Consider the following 7,385-nt stretch of genomic DNA (forward strand, 5'->3'; position numbering starts at 1 on the left):
CTACCACCGTGCTACCAAAACAGCGTATATATATACTTTTTTTTCTGATCAAAAGGCCTTCAAAAGGGTAAAAAATACAATATGCAACTTTTATTACCTATTTGTGTTACTTATTCAATTCAAACAGCTTTGTTAATCCCTCAGAGGGCAATTAATAACATTTGTGTGATCACTACATGTGATCTGAAAAACTACATCTGTATGAAAAAAATATAGATAAAAAATAATATACATTTCAATATGCTCTTTTCAAGCAGTGGTGCTCCCCCTGCTGGCCATGATCTATAGTGACATAGAATGTGTGTCCTTTATCAACTGCCACATGAAGTCATATTCTTGTACAACTTTCTTTGAAATATGTTAGTTTGCATCTTCAGTGGAAACAACAGGTATACATCCAACGAAGGAGCACATTTGCTTTGGTATCGGCACAAGACTTGGGCTAAAAATGATCGGTTGGGTTAAAAAGCGATTGTTTTTGTGGTTTTTGACAGTTGTTATTTTGTTTCAACTGCTGCTGGCAAAGTGAAACTTGTGGTTCCGAAAGGGAAATAAACAGCCTGCTGCAAAGTTTTTCAATAACAGTGTTGACACTGAGCGAAAGATGGGATCAAACAGTGAGTTACCACGACTTAGTGCACTGTTTGTTGACCTAGCCCTCCGCACACATCGGCCCTAGAAATCATCTCACTTGCCTAATTTACATGCCCGATAAAATATGTAGTCATTCCCTCTAGAAACTTGAGTAAATGTATGTGATTTGGTAACTGCTGAAACATGCATAAGGTGTAGGAATAAATAGGCAAGGCAAGTGTATTTATAGAGCACAATTCGTACACAAGGCAATTCAAAGTGCTTTACAAAAAATTAAAAGAAGTAAAAGTAAAAACATGTCAAATTAAAATCAGAAAATACAATCATGTAAACAATCAGAACTAATCAAAATGAAAATCAATCAAATAGTGTCTAAAAATACTTTCAGTTGTCATATGCACAATTAAATAAAAGTCTTTTAACCTTGATTTGAACATTGCCAACATTGAGGCCCATCTCACATCTTCGGGAAGACTGTATTCCAGATTTTAGGAGCATAGAACTGAAACACAGTTACACCATGTTTGGTCCTGACTCTAGGCACCAGCAGGAGACCACTGCCCGAGGTTCTCAGAGATCATATGGCTCTAACTTGTCAGAGATGTACTTTGGAGCAAGACAATGAAAAGACTTGTACACAAGGAGAGCTGTTTTAAAGTCTATTCTCTGAGCAATGGGAAGTCAGTACAGTGACCTAAGCACTGGACTAATATGGGCGTGTTTCCTGGTTCTACAAAACCCGTTTCCATATGAGTTGGGAAATTCTGTTAGATGTAAATATAAACGGAATACAATGATTTGCAAATCATCTTCCAACCCATATACAGTTGAATATGCTACAAAGACAACATATTTGATGTTCAAACTGATAAACATTTTTTTGTGTGCAAATAATCATTAACTTTAGAATTTGATGCCAGCAACACGTGACAAAGAAGTTGGGAAAGGTGGCAATAAATACTGATAAAGTTGAGGAATGCTCATCAAACACTTATTTGGAACATCCCACAGGTGAACAGGCAAATTGGGAACAGGTGGGTGCCATGATTGGGTATAAAAGTAGATATCATTAAATGCTCAGTCATTCACAAACAAGGATGGGGCGAGGGTCATCACTTTGTCAACAAATGCGTGAGCAAATTGTTGAACAGTTTAAGAAAAACCTTTCTCAACCAGCTATTGCAAAGAATTTAGGGATTTCACCATCTACGGTCCGTAATATCATCAAAGGGTTCAGAGAATCTGGAGAAATCACTGCATGTAAGCAGCTAAGCCCGTGACCTTCGATCCCTCAGGCTGTACTGCATCAACAAGCGACATCAGTGTGTAAAGGATATCACCACATGGGCTCAGGAACACTTCAGAAACCCACTGTCAGTAAATACAGTTGGTCGCAACATCTGTAAGTGCAAGTTAAAACTCTCCTATGCAAGGCGAAAACCGTTTATCAACAACACCCAGAAACGCTGTCGGCTTCGCTGAGCCTGAGCTTATCTAAGATGGACTGATACAAAGTGGAAAAGTGTTCTGTTGTCTGACGAGTCCACATTTCAAATTGTTTTTGGAAACTGTGGACGTCGTGTCCTCCGGACCAAAGAGGAAAAGAACCATCCGGATTGTTATAGGCGCGAAGTTGAAAAGCCAGCATCTGTGATGTATGGGGGTGTATTAGTGCCCAAGACATGGGTAACTTACACATCTGTGAAGGCGCCATTAATGCTGAAAGGTACATACAGGTTTTGGAGCAACATATGTTGCCATCCAAGCAACATTACCATGGACGCCCCTGCTTATTTCAGCAAGACAATGCCAAGCCACGTGTTACATCAGCGTGGCTTCATAGTAAAAGAGTGCGGGTACTAGACTGGCCTACCTGTAGTCCAGACCTGTCTCCCATTGAAAATGTGTGGCGCATTATGAAGCCTAAAATACGAGACCCCCGGACTGTTGAACAACTTAAGCTGTACATCAAGCAAGAATGGGAAAGAATTCCACCTGAGAAGCTTAAAAAAATGTGTCTCCTCAGTTCCCAAACGTTTACTGAGTGTTGTTAAAAGGAAAGGCCATGTAACACAGTGGTGAACATGCCCTTTCCCAACTACTTTGGCACGTGTTGCAGCCATGAAATTCTAAGCTAATTATTATTTGCAAAAAAAAATAAAGTTTATGAGTTTAAACATCAAATATCTTGTCTTTGTAGTGCATTCAACTGAATATGGGTTGAAAATGATTTGCAAATCATTGTATTCCGTTTATATTTACATCTAACACAATTTCCAACTCATATGGAAACGGGGTTTGTAGTTAGGACTCAAGCAGCAGTTTCGTGGATGTGCTGCAGCTGCTTTACGGCTTGTTTAGAGAGCCCATTGAGAAGGCCATTACTGTAGCCTAACCTGCTGGAGACAAAGGCATGGATTAGTCTTTCTAAGTCGGATTTAGACATTATTCCTCTAATTTGGGCAATGTTTTCAGGTGGTAAAAAGATGCTAATGTCATTGATGTGGCTGTTAAAGTTCAAGTCTGACTTAGAGATGTCCGATAATATCAGCCTGCCGATATTATCGGTCGATAAATGCTTTAAAATGTAATATCGGAAATTATCGGTATCGGGTTTTTTTTATATCGGTATCGTTTTTTTGTTTTTTTTAAATTAAATCAACATAAAAAAACACAAGATACACTTACAATTAGTACACCAACCCAAAAAACCTCCCTCCCCCATTCACAATCATTCACACAAAAGGGTTGTTTCTTTCTGTTATTAATATTCTGCTTCCTACATTATATATCAATATATATCAATACAGTCTGCAAGGGATACAGTCCGTAAGCACACATGATTGTGCGTGCTGCTGGTCCACTAATAGTACTAACCTTTAACAGTTAATTTTACTCATTTTCATTCATTACTAGTTTCTATGTAACTGTTTTTATATTGTTTTACTTTCATTTTTATTCAAGAAAATGTTTTTAATTTATTTATATAATTTTTTTTTTTTTTAAAGGACCTTATCTTCACCATACCTGGTTGTCCAAATTAGGCATAATAATGTGTTAATTCCACGACTGTATATATCAGTATCGGTTGATATCGGTATCGGTAATTAAGGGTTTGGTCAATATCGGAATATCGGATATTGGCAAAAAGCCATTATCGGACATCCCTAGTCTTAGTTCATTATCATCCGTAGATTTCTAACCTGATTATCAGGTTTCAGGTAAAGGGGCTCAAGGTGACCAATACTAGTTTCTCTCTGCTTCTTTGGGCCGAAGACACAGAATACAGTAAGCTCTGCTCCTACCTACTCCTTTTCCGATAAGTTGAATCGTGCAAACATTTAAGCACGTTGGAAATAAACTAAACCATTTATGTATGGTCTTGAGAGTTTCCTGATGTCACTTGTGAAGAATGTGAATATCATTTTTATAGGCCATATTTCCAAAGTTAGTTAGAAACAAACTGCACATCTTGACACTCCAAAGGGACCACAAGCACAAAAAAACTGCCTGGCTTAAGTTCTCCCTTCTTTTTGTAGCTTTTCATTAGTGCTCCTGCACAGAATCCAAGGAGCAACCACAAGAGCTGCAGTCAAATCATGTTGTTTCTAAGCTGGCAGTATTGACACTGGAGCATGGTGTGAGGCAGCCAACAAGCCACCAAGCAGGACCATGGTTCACCAGGGAGAGGCTAAGAAAATGTTGTCATCATTTTCATGCACCACGTTGTAGGTTTCCCACAGTGACAAAACATGTTTCAGGGATGCTATTCGAGCTTTGATCTTTATGGATTTTGAAGAAATCACTCCCACTTGAAGTTGACTTGAAACTGTTTAATGTTGCACTTTTTATATGTAGAAGAAAAGTTTTGTCATTTTATTTAATCTGAGCAACAACTTGAGGCAGTTTAATGTTGATTAACGTGGACCCCGACTTAAACAAGAGGAAAAACTTATTGGGGTGTTACCATTTAGTGGTCAATTGTACGGAATATGTACTGTACTGTGCAATCTACTAATAAAAGTCTCAATCAATCAATCAAAAAAAGCACTTTATATGTAGAAAGGTTTTGTTAAAAGCCTACTGAAATGCGATTTTCTTATTCAAACGGGGATAGCAGGTCCATTCTATGTGTCATACTTGATCATTTCGCAATATTGATTAAGTAGAGAACATCGACGATAAAGTTCACAACTTTTGGTCGCTGATAAAAAAGCCTTGCCTGTACCGGAAGTAGCAGACGATATGCGCGTGACGTCACAGGTTGTGGAGCTCCTCACATCTGCACATTGTTTCCAATCATGGCCACCAGCAGCGAGAGCGATTCGGACCGAGAAAGCGACAATTTCCCCATTAATTTGAGCGAGGATGAAAGATTCGTGGATGAGGAAAGTTAGAGTGAAGGACTAGAGGGCAGTGGGAGCGATTCAGATAGGGAAGATGCTGTGAGAGGCGGGTGGGACCTGATATTCAGCTGGGAATGACTAAAACAGTAAATAAACACAAGAGATTTATATACTCTATTAGCCACAACACAACCAGGCTTATATTTAATATGCCACAAATTAATCCCGCATAACAAACACCTCCCCCCTCCCGTCCATATAACCCGCCAATACAACTCAAACACCTGCACAACACACTCAATCCCACAGCCCAAAGTACCGTTCACCTCCCCAAAGTTCATACAGCACATATATTTCCCCAAAGTCCCCAAAGTTACGTATGTTACATGCACATAGCGGCACGCACGTACGGGCAAGCGATCAAATGTTTGGAAGCCGCAGCTGCATGCGTACTCACGGTACCGCGTCTGCGTATCCAACTCAAAGTCCTCCTGGTAAGAGTCTCTGTTGTCCCAGTTCTCCACAGGCCAATGGTAAAGCTTGACTGTCATCTTTCGGGAATGTAAACAATGAAACACCGGCTGTGTTTGTGTTGCTGCAGTCGGCCGCAACACACCGCTTCCCACCTACAGCTTTCTTCTTTGCTGTCTCCATTGTTCATTGAACAAATTGCAAAAGATTCACCAACACAGATGTCCAGAATACTGTGGAATTTTGCGATGAAAACAGACGACTTAATAGCTGGCCACCATGCTGTCCCAAAATGTCCTCTACAATCCGTGACGTCACGCGCTGACGTCATCATACCGAGACGTTTTCGGCAGGATATTTCGCGCGAAATTTAAAATTGCACTTTAGTAAGTATTGGCATGTGTTGCAATGTTAAGATGTCATCATTGATATATAAACTATCAGACTGTGTGGTCGGTAGTAGTGGGTTTCAGTAGGCCTTTAAGAAACCATTCTGAGCCTTATCTTATTTTGTTTTTATTTTATATACAGTATGTTGACCACATTAACCTTTGCAATGGACCCTGTGTGTATATGTATGTTTTGCCATTGTTTACAAATTTGGTAAATAAATAACCAAAAAATGTATATTTTGTTGTTTTCTTCCTGTACCGAAAATGAACAGAACCGTGACCTCTAAACCGAGGTACGTACCAAACCGAAATTTCCGTGTACCGTTACACCCCTAGCTATACCAGTACAACCCATTTAACAGAGGTCTTGTAAGGTTGTTTGTGTCTATTTGGAATAAGCGTAGCACAAAAAGACAAAGAAAAATCAACTAACAGAGGTTAAATCCTTTGATACTCCCAAATGAAGTCTAGTGAGGTATGGTGCTGCCTTGCATGAAGTCATATAGCGCTCTATTTTTGTACAAATTACAGGAAAGGGATGTGGAAAATGCATAAAATATTTCGCCTTCAGGGAACAGGAATGCTTCTTTCTCAATGTTTATGCAACCTTTTTTTATTTTTGCATTATTGTTGTTAGATTACATTTTGTGCTTATGCAAGGTTTATTCGCAGAAGTGTTACTGCTTTCAATTTCCTTTTGATGGATTTCCTTTTGGTATTTTATCTTCCGCCCTAAGTCATAACTGCTTTTAATCACATATCTACACGTTTTTCTTGGTTTCTTGGATCCAAACTTCATTAAATCTATTTAAAATTGTGGGTTGATTCCTTTTTAAGCAGCCCCCTTGATTAGTTTAGATTAATTCCCTAATAAGTATATTTAACATGATTTAATTGACTTTCTGTCTTACATTTAGATTGTAGTCAACAGATTATTGCACTTAATACAAATACAGTTTTGCCTTCTTTCCACAAGAGGTCAGTCTACTTCCAAACATCTCCATGCATTATAAACACTGCATTGGTGGTTTGTTCATGCACTTTTAATTTATGTTAAATGCTGTAAATAGTTAGACGAGAAAGATGTAACTGCCGTGTGCAAAGGTACAGTGTTTGATTATATAATCATATTCTCATTCAATCTGAAACATAGTTTAAAAAAAAAAAGTTGTGATAATATAATATCAGACAAAATCTGCATTAAATCATTTGTAAATTTGACTAAAAAGTAAAAGGTTTATTGTCTTATATTATATTAATATTAGTATAAGAGTAATGTGTGTAATCTAAATTACTCCATAATTTATATGGGAAAAATAATAGGGATGTCCGATAATGGCTTTTTGCCGATATTCCGATATTGTCCATCTCTTTAATTACCGATACCGATATCAACCGATATATGCAGTCGTGGAATTAACACATTATTATGCCTAATTTGGAGAACCAGGTATGGTGAAGATAAGGTACTTTAAAAAAATAATAATAACATAAGATAAATAAATTAAAAACATTTTCTTGAATAAAAAAGAAGGTAAAACAATATAAAAACAGTTACATAGAAACTAGTAATTAATGAAAA

Source organism: Nerophis lumbriciformis, linkage group LG01, assembly GCF_033978685.3.
Source record: "Nerophis lumbriciformis linkage group LG01, RoL_Nlum_v2.1, whole genome shotgun sequence".
NCBI lineage: Eukaryota > Metazoa > Chordata > Actinopteri > Syngnathiformes > Syngnathidae > Nerophis > Nerophis lumbriciformis.